Raw genomic sequence first — 14,699 nt, forward strand, 5'->3', positions numbered from 1 at the left:
AAAGTTTTAATCTTTATAATGAAAAAAACTGAAATTATAAGCAGAAGAATCAAACTGAAACAGCTGCCTGAAGAACTTTTCTACCAAAAACTGCTTCCGAAGAAGAGAAAACATCAAAATGGTAGAATTTAGTAAAAGTATGCAAAGAAGACCAAGTTGCTGCTTTGCAAATCTGATCAACAGAAGCTTCATTCTTAAAAGCCCAGGAAGTAGAAACTGACCTAGTAGAATGAGCCGTAATCCTCTGAGGCGGGGATTTACCCGACTCCAAATAAGCATGATGAATCAAAAGCTTTAACCAAGACGCCAAAGAAATGGCAGAAGCCTTCTGACCTTTCCTAGAACCAGAAAAGATAACAAATAGACTAGAAGTATTTCTGAAATCTTTAGTAGCTTCTACATAATATTTCAAAGCTCTAACCACATCCAAAGAATGTAAAGATCTTTCCAAAGAATTCTTAAGATTAGGACACAACGAAGGGACAACAATTTCTCTACTAATGTTGTTGGAATTCACAACTTTAGGTAAAAATTTAAAAGAAGTCCGCAAAACCGCCTTATCCTGATGAAAAATCAGAAAATGAGATTCACAAGAAAGAGCAGATAATTCAGAAACTCTTCTAGCAGAAGAGATGGCCAAAAGAAACAATACTTTCCAAGAAAGTAATTTAATGTCCAGAGAATGCATAGGCTCAAACGGAGGAGCCTGTAAAGCCCTCAAAACCAAATTAAGACTCCAAGGAGGAGAAATTGGCTTAATGACAGGCTTGATACGAACTAAAGCTTCTACAAAACAATGAATGTCAGGAAGATTAGCAATTTTTCTGTGAAACAGAACAGAAAGAGCAGAGATTTGTCCTTTCAAGGAACTTGCAGACAAACCTTTATCCAAACCATCCTGAAGAAATTGTAAAATTCCAGGAATTCTAAAAGAATGCCAAGAAAATTTATGAGAAGAACACCATGAAATGTAAGTCTTCCAAACTCGTTAATAAATCTTTCTAGACACAGATTTGCGAGCCTGCAACATAGTATTAATCACTGAGTCAGAGAAACCTCTATGACGAAGCACTAAACGTTCAATCTCCATACCTTCAAATTTAATGATTTGAGATCCTGATGGAAAAAAGGACCTTGAGATAGAAGGTCTGGCCTTAACGGAAGTGGCCAAGGTTGGCAACTGGACATCCGAACAAGATCCGCATACCAAAACCTGTGTGGCCATGCTGGAGCCACCAGCAGTACAAATGAACGTTCCATTATGATTTTGGAAATCACTCTTGGAAGAAGAACTAGAGGCGGAAAAAGATAAGCAGGTTGATAATTCTAAGGAAGCGACAACGCATCCACTGCTTCCGCCTGAGGATCCCTGGATCTGGACAGATACCTGGGAAGTTTCTTGTTTAGATGAGAGGCCATCAGATCTATTTCTGGAAGCCCCCACATCTGAACAATCTGAAGAAACACATCTGGGTGAAGAGACCATTCTCCCGGATGTAAAGTCTGGCGACTGAGATAATCCGCTTCCCAATTGTCTATACCTGGGATATGGACCGCAGAGATTAGACAAGAGCTGGATTCCGCCCATGCAAGTATCTGAGATACTTCTTTCATAGCTTGAGGACGGTCCCACCTTGATGATTGACATATGCCACGGTTGTGACATTGTCTGTCTGAAAACAAATAAACGGTTCTCTCTTCAGAAGAGGCCAAAACTGAAGAGCTCTGAGAATCGCACGGAGTTCCAAAATATTGATTGGTAATCTCGCCTCTTGAGATTTCCAAACCCCCTGCGCTGTCAGAGATCCCCAGACAGCTTCCCAACCTGAAAGACTTCCATCTGTTGAAATCACAGTCCAGGTTGGACGAACAAAAGAGGCCCCCTGAACCAAACGGTGGTGATCTAACCACCAAGTCAGAGATAGTCGAATATTGGGATTTAAGGATATTAATTGTGATATCTTTGTATAATCCCTGCACCATTGATTCAGCATACAAAGCTGAAGACGTCTCATGTGAAAACGAGCAAAGGGGATCGCGTCCGATGCTGCAGTCATGAGACCTAAAACCTCCATGCACATAGCTACTGAAGGGAATGACTGAGACTGAAGGTTCTGACAGGCTGAAACCAATTTCAGACGTCTTTTGTCTGTTAGAGACAAAGTCATGGATACTGAATCTATTTGGAAACCTAAAAAGGTTACCCATGTGTGAGGAATCAAGGAACTTTTTGGTAAATTGATCCTCCAACCATGTCTTTGAAGAAACAACACTAGTTGATTCATGTGAGATTCTGCAGAATGTAAAGACTGAGCAAGTACCAAGATATCGTCCAAATAAGGAAACACTGCAATACCCTGCTCTCTGATTACAGAGAGAAGGGCACCGAGAACCTTTGAAAAGATCATTGGAGCTGTTGCTAGGCCAAAAGGAAGAGCAACAAATTGGTAATGCTTGTCTAGAAATGAGAATCTCAGGAACTGATAATGATCTGGATGAATCGGAATATGAAGATATGCATCCTGTAAGTCTATTGTGGACATATAATACCCTTGCTGAACAAAAGGGAGAATAGTCCTTATAGTCACCATTTTGAATGTAGGTATTCTTACATAACGATTCAAAATTTTTAGATCCAGAACTGGTCTGAAAGAATTCTCTTTCTTTGGAACAATGAACAGATTTGAATAAAACCCCAGACCCCTTTCCAGATATGGAACTGGCACAATTACCCCGGATAACTCCAGGTCTGAAACACACTTCAGGAAAGCCTGAGCTTTTACTGGGTTCACTGGAATGCGTGAGATAAAGAAACTTCTCACAGGCGGTCTTATCTTGAAACATATTCTGTACCCTTGAGAAACAATGTTCTGAATCCAATGATTTTGGATTGAATTGATCCAAACATCTTTGAAAAATCGAAGTCTGCCCCCTACCAGCTGCGCTGGAATGAGGGCCGCACCTTCATGCGGACTTGGGGGCTGGTTTTGATTTTCTAAAAGGCTTGGATTTATTCCAGACTGGAGAAGGCTTCCAATTGGAAACCGTTCCTTTAGGGGAAGGGTCAGGTTTCTGTTCCTTATTCTGACGAAAGGAACGAAACGGTTAGTAGCCCTAAATTTACCCTTAGATTTTTTATCCTGAGGCAAAAAGGCTCCCTTCCCCCAGTAACAGTTGAAATTATAGAATCCAACTGAGAACCAAATAATTTATTACCTTGGAAAGATAGAGATAGCAACGTTGACTTAGAAGTCATATCTGCATTCCAAGATTTAAGCCATAAAGTTCTTCTAGCTAAAATAGCTAAAGACATATACCTGACATCAATTATAATGATATCAAAAATGGCATCACAAATGAAATTATTAGCATGTTGAATTAGCTTAACAATGCTATACACATTAGGATCTGGTACTTGTTGCGCTAAAGTTTCCAACCAAAAAGTTGAAGCTGCAGCAACATCAGCCAAAGAAATAGCAGGCCTAAGAAGATGACCTGAACATAAATAAGCCTTCCTTAGATAAGATTCAAGCTTCTTATCTAAAGGATCTTTAAAAGAAGTACTATCTGCCGTAGGAATAGTAGTACGCTTAGCAAGAGTAGAGATAGCCCCATCAACTTTGGGGATTTTTTCCCAAAATTCCAATCTATCAGTTGGCAAAGGGTACAGTCTCTTAACCCCTTAATGACCACAATGTACCCTGTATGTCACTGGTCGTTAAGGGTTTTTTCAGGACATAATAGCACAAGTCTAGCAAGAACACGCTATTAATGCCCTCCCTCCAGCAGGCTTTGTGGAATAGAGAAGTCTCAATGCTGGTGGTAAGACCGCGCTATAAAACAATCAAGTCCCAAAAAAAGGCCAGCGACATACAGGGTACGTCGCTGGTCCTTAAGGGGTTAAACCTTGAAGAAGGAGTAAATGAAGTACCCAGACTATTCCATTCCCTAGAAATTACCTCTGAAATAGCATCAGGAACTGGAAAACCCTCAGGAATAACTACATGAGGTTTAAAAACCGAATTTAAACGTTTACTGGTTTTAATATCAAGAGGACTAGTCTTCTCCATATCTAATGCAATCAACACCTCTTTTAATAAAGAACGAATATACTCCATTTTAAATAAATATGAAATTTTGTCAGTGTCAATATCTGAGGCAGAATCTTCTGAACCAGATAGATCCTCATCAGAGATAGATAAATCAGAACGGTCATTTAAAAATTCATCGAATTTATGAGAAGTTTTAAAAGACCTTTTGCGTTTCTTAGAAAGTGGTATAACAGACAGAGCCTTCTGAATAGAATTAGAAACAAATTCTCTCACATTAACAGGAATATCCTGAACATTAGATGTTGAAGGAATAACAACAGGTAATGGACTACTACTAATGGAAATATTGTCTGCTTTAGAAAGTTTATCATGACAACTAACACAACCTACAGCCGGAGGAACAGTTACCACAAGTTTACAACAAATGCACTTAGCTTTGGTAGAACTGACATCAGGCAGCAGCATTCCAGAAGTAGATTCTGATACAGGGTCAGACTGGGACATCTTGCAATATGTAATAGAAAAAATAACATATAAAGCAAAATTATCAATTTCCTTATATGACAGTTTCAGGAATGGGAAAAAATGCAAACAGAATAAGCCTCTGGAAATCAGAAGCAAAAATACATGAAGACTTAAATAATGTCAAAAGTCTGGCGCCAAGTATGACGCCCACAACTGACAAAATATTTTTTGGCGCCAAAAACGTCTGCAACAAACACGAGCATCATAGATGACGCAACTACGTGAAAATTCTCGGCGCCAAGTAAGACGCCGGAAATGACGAAAAAACGTCAACAAACGTAATTCTCGCGCCAAAAAAGTCTCACCCCAAAAATGACACAATAAATTATAGCATTTTGCGCAACCGCGAGCCTAACAGCCCGCAATTTAGAGAAAAAGTCCATTTGAAAAATTTCAGGTAAGAAAAAAATATATATATATTTTTTTTTTATATATGCATTTCCCAAAATGAAACGGACAGTCTGTAAAAAAGGAAATATACTGATAAACCTGAATCATGGCAAATATAAGTACAAACATTATATTTAGAACTTTAAAATGGGGAGAGAGTAAGCGCTAAAAAGCTTAAAAGGCTAGTAAAAGGTACATTTTAATACATATAAAAATTTACAAATGGCAATCAGACGCATGGATCCATGTCTGACTTAACAAAAAAAAAATATATATATATAATAAACAAATCTAAAAATATCTAAAAATATCCAATTGAGTATAGCATGTGACGCTGACTTAGTGAGCCAGTGATGAGGAGTTAGGACATGTACATTCAATAATATAAACAACCTAAGTGAGTGATTGAGTGCACACAATAGCTTTCAACAAAGAAAAATAGCATTCACAAAAAATAGTGTTCACAAAAATTGGCGTACATAAAAAATGTTCAAATGTTCAACCGGTTATATGTAAGTGAATCCAGTAGTGTTTCCTCCAAAGTGACGTGTAGAAATATAACGTGAAGTCAATAATAGTAGAATGTAAACGTTGAGTGGGTCAAATTATTGTGGTTCAGCTGCTAAATTAAAAAATTGTAAATCCGTGAGGTGTATAAAAATAAAAATAAAAATAACTTGTGAAAAAATCCACGTGGAAAACTTGAATTCAAATGATAAACAAAGGTCAAAAATCAAAAGAAAAAATATCAAAAAACTAATAGTCTTGAGAAAGGCCTAGTCTAGGCCGAAACGTGTTGGCATACTGGTGAGCTTGGTTTTAATTACCTATATTATATATCATATACAGTGTTGCACTATTTGTTTCTCTTTTGTTCCCTTTTAGGTATTTTATCGATGTATTTGTTTGTTATGGATCTTACCAAGGATTTTTAACATCTGAATTAAGGATTTGTTTTCACTAGATCTTTAGTGCTTTTTAATATTATCACTGATTTTCTATTTTTGTCTTTTGATATTTTTTCTTTTGATTTTTGACCTTTGTTTATCATTTGAATTCAAGTTTTCCACGTGGATTTTTTCACAAGTTATTTTTATTTTTATTTTTATACACCTCACGGATTTACAATTTTTTAATTTAGCAGCTGAACCACAATAATTTGACCCACTCAACGTTTACATTCTACTATTATTGACTTCACGTTATATTTCTACACGTCACTTTGGAGGAAACACTACTGGATTCACTTACATATAACCGGTTGAACATTTGAACATTTTTTATGTACGCCAATTTTTGTGAACACTATTTTTTGTGAATGCTATTTTTCTTTGTTGAAAGCTATTGTGTGCACTCAATCACTCACTTAGGTTGTTTATATTATTGAATGTACATGTCCTAACTCCTCATCACTGGCTCACTAAGTCAGCGTCACATGCTATACTCAATTGGATATTTTTAGATATTTTTAGATTTGTTTATTATATATATATATATATTTTTTTTTGTTAAGTCAGACATGGATCCATGCGTCTGATTGCCATTTGTAAATTTTTATATGTATTAAAATGTACCTTTTACTAGCCTTTTAAGCTTTTTAGCGCTTACTCTCTCCCCATTTTAACTTTTGTATTGTTAGCCTACTAGGAGGCTATATAGTTAGTAAGCTTAAGGCCCTGGGTGTAGCGCTTGGTCCACTTCTCCTGTTCTTATATTTAGAACTTTACATTTAAAGTGCCAAACCATAGCTAAGAGTGTCTTAAATAAAGGAAAACATACTTACCAAAAGACACTCATCTACATAAAGTAGATAGCCAAACCAGTACTGAAACGAGAATCAGTAGAGGTAATGGTATATAAGAGTATATCGTCGATCTGAAAAGGGAGGTAGGAGATGAATCTCTACGACCGATAACAGAGAACCTATGAAATAGATCCCCGTTAGGATGACCATTGCATTCAATAGGTGATACTCCCTTCACGTCTCTCTGTCATTCACTGCACTCTGAGAGGAACCGGGCTTCAGCATGCTGAGAAGCGCATATCAACGAAGAAATCTAGCACAAACTTACTTCACCACCTCCATAGGAGGCAAAGTTTGTAAAACTGAATTGTGGGTGTGGTGGGGGGTGTATTTATAGGCATTTTGAGGTTTGGGAAACTTTGCCCCTCCTGGTAGGAATGTATATCCCATACGTCACTACCTCATGGACTCTTGCCAATTACATGAAAGAAAGGGACTCTACAGTAATGGCTTGAAGAACATCAGACATTCTTATATTTGACAGTTCTTGAAATTTACACTTAAGAAATCTTCATAAATTTCTGGAAACCTTTAAGAAAGATTAAATATTTGGCCTAAAAGATCACTTATGCTTATTATTCCAATCCTGAGGGGGGAAAAACATTCTCAACAATGAAACCCAGGTCTCCAACCAAAAAAAGTTAGCTTAAAACAAAAGCTGTAGATTTTGCATTTTTAAAAACAATATCTGGGAGTATCTAAAAAAATGTGATTACCAAATCTATTACTTGCCAAAACCTCAAGCATAGTGAAGGACTGAAAGAGTCATTCAGTATAGTCTGTAATGTTTTAAAACAGTATAAAGTACGCAGGAACCTGCAACACAGCTAAAAAAAAAGTGTGTCAAGAGGAGAAACAGAGTGAGTCCCCTGGATTTGTTGGACCTAAGTACTTATAAATAGCCTCTGGGCTGTGTATGTACTAATATAAAGCACTTACCTGCAAAAACACCTCTCCACCGGCTTGCCAGACATGCAGCTGCAGCAGTATCCAGTAGAATCCATCCAGTGCAGATACATTTATCACAGAGAAAATCTTGTAGGAGATACCAGAAACCCACAGTAGAAGGCTGCAGGACAAGTCACTGACATCTAAGGGCAGCCATGGTAGAAATCCCATAAAATACCTTTAATGCTTATTTGAAAATGATAGAGCAGCCAAACGCTTCAAAAACTGCAGCCTTGAAAAATATTTCATGGCAGGAAGCACTACATACGGTCTAGGGGGGATATTTATCAAAGCCTAAACTATGCTGCATGCGCCGGCACCAATACGCTCGCCTAACATCGTGGCTGCGGACCTGAATACGATCTCCATATTTATAAAAAAAAGCCGGAAAAAAAGACGCGCACCAAGTACGGGCCGATGAGCATCAGACTGTTGTTAACTAACAGTCATCAATCTCACGTCTATTCGGCTTTTTACCAACTTTATTTATAACCTATCACTAAACGCCGCCACTATACTAAAATGTTTAACCCGCCGCTCCAGGACCCCACCGCAACCTAAATAAAGTTATTAACCCCTATCCCGCCGCTCCCCTACACCACAGCCACTAAATAAACTTATTAACCCCTAAACCGCCAGCCCCCCCACATCGCCATAAACTAAATTAAGCTATTAACCCGTAAACCTAACAACCCGCTAACTTTAAATTAAAATTACAACATCCCTATCTTAAAATAAATTTAAACTTACCTGTAGAACTAAAATAAACTAATTTTAAACTAATAATTAACCTACCCTAACTATTATACTACAATTAAATTAAACTACCAATTAAATTAACTCAATTACATATTAAACAACCCTAACCCTACTCAAATTATTTAAATCTACTATTAAACATTATTAAAAGTACTAAATTACCAAAAAAAATAAACGCTAAGTTACAAAAAATAAAAAACACTAAATTACGAAAAAAAAAAGAAAAGAATTACACCTAATCTAATAGTACTATCAAAATAAAAAAGCCCCCCCCCAAAATACAAAAAAAAACCTAGCCTACACTAAACGACCAATGGCCCTTAAAAGCACCTTTTGTGGGGCATTGCCCCAAAGAAATCAGTTCTTTTACCTGTAAAAAAAATATACAAACACCTCCCCAACAATAAAACTCACCACCCAACCAACCAACCCCCCCATATAAAAACCCTATCTAAAATAACCTAAGCTCCCCATTGCCCTGAAAAGGGCATTTGTATGGGCATTGCCCTTAAAAGGGCATTCAGCTCTTTTACCTGCCCAGACCCTAATCTAAAAATAAAACCCACCCAAAAAACCCTTAAATAAACCTAACACTAACCCCTGACGATTCACTTACAGTTCCTGAAGTCCCGCTTGAAGGATCCATCCAGCCGGGGAAGTCATCATCCAGGCAGCAAGAAGTCTTCATCCAGGCGGCCTCTTCTATCTTCATCCAGCCGGCAAAGTCTTCATCCAGACGGCATCTTCTATCTTCATCTATCCGACGTGGAGCGGGTCCACCCTGAAGACATCTGGCGCGGAGCTCCTTTTCAATATGGTCGCCGCCATAAACTGGAACTTGAATGCAAGTGACGTCATCCAAGATGGCATCCTTTGCATTCCTATTGGCTGAAAGATTTCAATCATCCAATAGGATTAGAGCTGCTAAAATCCTATTGGCTATTCCAATCAGCCAATAGGATTTGAACAGCTCTCATCCGATTGGCTGTTCTCATCCTATTGGCTGATTGGAACAGCCAATAGGATGAGAGCTGCTCAAATCCTATTGGCTGATTGGAACAGCCAATAGGATTTTAGCAGCTCTTATCCTATTGGCTGATTGAAATATTTCAACCAATAGGAATGCAAGGGACTCCATCTTAGATGACTTCACTTGCATTAAAGTTCCAGTTTACGGCGGCGACCGTATTGAAGACGAGCTCCACGCCGGATGTCTTCAGGATGGACCCGCTCCACGTCGGATGGATGAAGATAGAAGATGCCGGCTGGATGAAGATAGAAGAGGTTGACATTAGGTCGGCCACTGATTCTTACCTTTGGAATAAGGAGCTTTGCACTGAAGATCTATGCTATTATTGAGGAGGTTGATTGTAGGCGCCAGAGTGAAGGCTGCATTGTTTTAATATAATTAGTTTAAAGTGAAGTGACATAAACTATTACATGTTTTAAAGAAACACAGTGGCTCATATTACGATTCTACCACAAGGTAAAAGACCTTAATGTTTTTATTAAAAAGTTTACAATGTTAAAGGGTCTGTATTACAGTGGTTCTCAATGTTTTGGCATCAGTACCCCTTATTGCCCCAACCAGATCAATAATGCAGGGCTTGAAGGATAGAAGAGAGTGAAGAGGGAGACAGGACAGAAAAAGAGTGAAGAGAGAGAGAAAAGAAAGTGGGCAGATAGAAAATAGAGTGAAGAGGGACTGATTTTTATTTATTTATTTAAAGGCACAGTCTAACCAAAATCAAACTTTCATGGTTCAGATAGGGCATGCTATTTTAAACAACTTTCCAAATTACTTTTAGCATCAAATTTGCTTTGTTCCCTCTTTTGTATTTTGAAATGTTGGGAGGTATGCTAACAAAGTACATAGAGAAGCATTATCATCAGGTATTTGATTCTGCAGCGCTAGGATAGCCTTATGCATGTCTCAGGCATTTTTTTATTCTATTTTTAGTCTTTGTGTTTACCACCTCAATTGAAAGTTTAATTCATGAATCCACCACTCTTTCTGTATAAAAAAAAAATAAAAAATGCTTCCTCGCATTTCTCCTCAAACTGTAATTTAAGATTGTGACCCGTTGCTTTGGAATGTTTTTTTTGTGGAAAATGCTTTCAGCTTCCACTTTATTAAAGGGACAGTCAACACCAGAATTTTTGTTGTTTTTTTTTTAAAAAAAAGATAATCCCTTAATTACCCATTTCCCAGTTTTGCATAACCAACAGAGTTATAATACACGTTTTACCTCTGTGATTACCTTGTATCTAAGCCTCTGCAGACTGCCCCCTTATTTCAGTTCTTTTGACAGACTTGCATTTTAGCCAATCAGTTCTCAACTCCTCGGTAAATTCACGAGCATGAGCTCAATGTTATCTATATGAAACACATGAACTAACGCCCTCTAGTGGTGAAAAACAATAAAATTCATTTAGATTAGAGGCGGCCTTCAAGATCTAAGAAATTAGCATATGAACCTCCTAGGTTTAGCTTTCAACTAAGAATACCAAGAGAACAAAGCAAAATTGGTGATAAAAGTAAATTGGAAAGTTGTTTAAAATTACATGTCCTATTTGAATCATGAAAGTTTTTTTGGACTTGACTGTTCCTTTAAGTCCCTTCCTATATTTGAAGGTTTCTATTATGTTGCTTCATTCCCTTCTCTCCTCTAAACTATACATATTTAGATCATAGTCTTATTTTGTACGTTTTATATTTTAAACCGTGTAACATTTAAGTAGCCCTCCTTTGGAAAGTTTCTAGTTTATTTATATCTTTCTGAAGATATGGTCTCCGGAATTGTACATAGTGTTCCAGATTTGGCCTAACTAATGATCTGTAAAGTGGCATAAGAACCTTGCTATCTCTGCTACTAATACCTCTCCCAATGCAACCAAGTATTCGACTGGTCTTACTGGTTTCACTGCTGCATTGTGTAACAAATTTTAAATCACCTGAAATAATAACTCCCAGTTCCCGTTTCTCTTTAGTTACAGTCAGTAATGTACCATTGAGATTATTATTGGCCTTTGGGTTTTGGATCCTATATGCATAATTTTTCTCTTGGTAATATTACATTTCAGATCCAATTTATTTTTCCAGTCCTCCAGTTTATTAAAGTGTCAGTAAACAATATTGTTATCTGTTTCACATATAATCATAGCATATTGTTTTAAAATGGAACTTTTTTTAAAATAAAGTGTGTAGAAATGAAGTTATAACACTGATAACTTATCTGTTATAACCGTTGAGCAAGTTTTCATTCTCCGCCTAGCATACCGCTCCAGCTATGGGAGTTTTTATTAAAGTCAATCCCATGGGCCGGTCTACAAACGCCCCGTTCCTCCCGCTAATGCTCGTTCACAAACCTCTCTGTGTTTCGCCGTCAATCTAGACTGCGCATACGCAATAGAATATTTTTGTCACAATATGCTAAATAGTAGATCGCTATTAATAGTGATTGTGTGATACGTGCAGCATATTTGGATTTGCTTATTGAAAAAAATATTTGACAACTACTTCTATTACTGCTACCCTAAGTATGTGTGTTTATCCGAAGTTGTCATGCGCAGTAGAGACAGCACGAGGACAAACACACCTGGCCTTACAGTCCCTACCTGATCTGCGGTGTGAGCAGAAGTGGGCGTGGCCGGGGCATGGCAGATCGTGAAGGGGCGTGGCAACACAGGAAGGTCAGTGAAGGGGGCGTGGCCGAGTGTGAAGGTCCGTGAAGGGGGTGGGGCCAGGCAGGCCCGTGAAAGGTCGTGCAGACTGAGAGCTCAAAACAGCTCAAAAGAGGGGAGAGAGGGGGTAGGGAAAACATAAGAAAAGTGAGAGAGAGATCAAGAGAGCAAAAGAGAGGGGGAGGGAGAGGAAAAGAAAAGGGAGAGAGAGATCAAAAGAGGGGAGAAAGAGAGAGGGGGAGAAAGAGAGAGGGGGGAGAGAGAGGGGGGGAGAGAGAGAGAGAAGGGGAGAGAGAGGGGAGAGAGGGGGGAGAGAGGGGGGAGAGAGAGAGAGGGGAGAGAGAGCAAAAGAGAGGGGAGAGAGCAAAAGAGAGGGGGAGAGAGAGAGAGAGCAAAAGAGAGGAATGGAGAGAGAGAGCAAAAGAGAGGGGGGAGAGAGAGCAAAATAGAGGGGGAGAGAGAGAGAGCAAAAGAGAAGGGGAGAGAGAGAGCAAAAGAGAGGGGAGTGCAAAAGAGAGGGGGGAGAGAGAGCACAAAAGAGAGGGGGGAGAGAGAGCACAAAAGAGAGGGGGGAGAGAGAGCCCAAAAGAGAGGGGTGAGAGACAGCACAAAAGAGGGGGAGAGAGAGCGCAAAAGTGAGGGGGAGAGAGCGCAAAAGAGGGGGAGAGAGGGCGCAAAAGAGAGGGGGGGAGAGAGAGAGCTCAAAAGAGAGGGGGAGAGAGAGAGATCAAAAGAGAGGGGGAGAGAAAGCGCAAAAGAGAGCAGGGAGAGAAAGCGCAAAAGAGAGCGGGAGGGAGAGAGCGCAAGGGGTGGGACCGCTGTACCCTGCAAAAAATGGCCCGTGTGAACGGGCTTTAGGACTAGTATATATATATATATATCTATAAAGAATTAGAACATTGTGCATCGTTCTCAGTTAATAAAATCATTGATCGATCAAATTTACATTTTATTTATACTTACCAATTATATATATCTTTGAAGTTACGATGCGACTACGTATCCAGTATTAGCAATTATTATGCGTTGTTGCGCTACATTTTCTATGTAGCGTGTTAATGCGATTGCGCAGGACGTCGACTACAATCCCTGTCAAAGAACGCACGTCCCTGACACTAAAGGAACTGCGCAATCGATATACAGAGGATTGTAAGGAATCAAGCTGTGATGTAAAAAGAAAAAATATACACAGAACGTGTTAGGCGGCCGTCATTACCTACCTCGATGTTTCGTTTGTGATACTTTTATAATATGTTATAAACATTTATTTTGAATAACTGGCAGTTTTGTTTTTGTTTTTTTAATGTTTCAATGCTTTATTTTGTCATTTCAGAAAAACAAAGGTAACATCAAAGAATAAGATATTTTGGAGCCCTAAGGTTCCTTTTACATACATGTATTTAAAGTATATACATTTCTAGCTAACATAATAATTAAAGACATCAACGTTTTCCTTCATTATCTGAATCTTTGTACTGTATTAAACTAAATTGTGAATTAAGCTCCAATACCAAAACATTAGGCTTCCTAAGTGGAGCTATTTAAACTAAATTGAGAATAATTGCAACAAGTAGATTAACTAAGAAGCTAACATTAATACAACCTAGTCAGTATCTTGTATAATATGGTAGGGCTGCTAGGAGTAATTGCTTTGTGCCTACTCTCGTCATGTGCCCTGAGTGACCCTCTTCGCGTACTTGAACAGTTAAGAGTGCGTATACCATTCAAAACCTAATGCACCTCAATTGACGAATCAATTCTGTACATGAAGCTCCTCGGCTGCCAGGCCAGTTGTCTCAGTCCTGTCGTGTGGTCTGTCATAGTCTGCAGTAGTATTATGAAGGGAGTCTTCCCATAAGAATTTCATGTCATGTGCGAAAGGGAGCTTGTGTCTTTTGAGGTAGCCGTATTCCTCTATAGTTCTAATAGTTCCCCTACTTTTTCCACCCATGTCTGGCTGGTTAGTGGTCTTTGCGTTTTCCAATTTAAGGCTATCAAACATTTGGCTCCATTTAAGCCTGTCTGTAATAACTGTCTTCGAATCCGGCAAGTGATGGATGAAACGTTGTTCATTAGGGCTATGCTAGGTGTCAGGCTAAAGTCATTTGTTAGTATTTTACGGAAATGAGTTTCAATGTGTGTCCATAGCTGCCTTAGTTGGGCGCAGTCCCACCACATGTGTTTGAAACTTCCTCTCATTTTGCAGCCCCTCCAACAGAGGGCACTGGCTGATGGATAGATTGAGTGTATACGGGTAGGGGTTAAGTACCAGCGTGTTAAGACCTTGTAATTTAATTCTAGCAGTTTGGGTGAGGTAGAGGACTTTTGAGTATTGCGAAACATGGATTCCCATTCCTTGACTGTGTATGATGTGTCTAGCTCTTCTTGCCATTTTAACGCATAGGACGGAAGAATGGCAAGCTGTGGTTCCTGTAACAGAGATCTCATCTTTGACAGTGAGTGGGGAAGAGGTAAGCCATTCAGACACAATTTTTCAAATGAGGTAAGGGGTCTAAGGAAGTCTGCTTTGTATTCTG

The sequence above is a fragment of the Bombina bombina genome, chromosome 1 (genome assembly GCF_027579735.1).
Source record: "Bombina bombina isolate aBomBom1 chromosome 1, aBomBom1.pri, whole genome shotgun sequence".
NCBI lineage: Eukaryota > Metazoa > Chordata > Amphibia > Anura > Bombinatoridae > Bombina > Bombina bombina.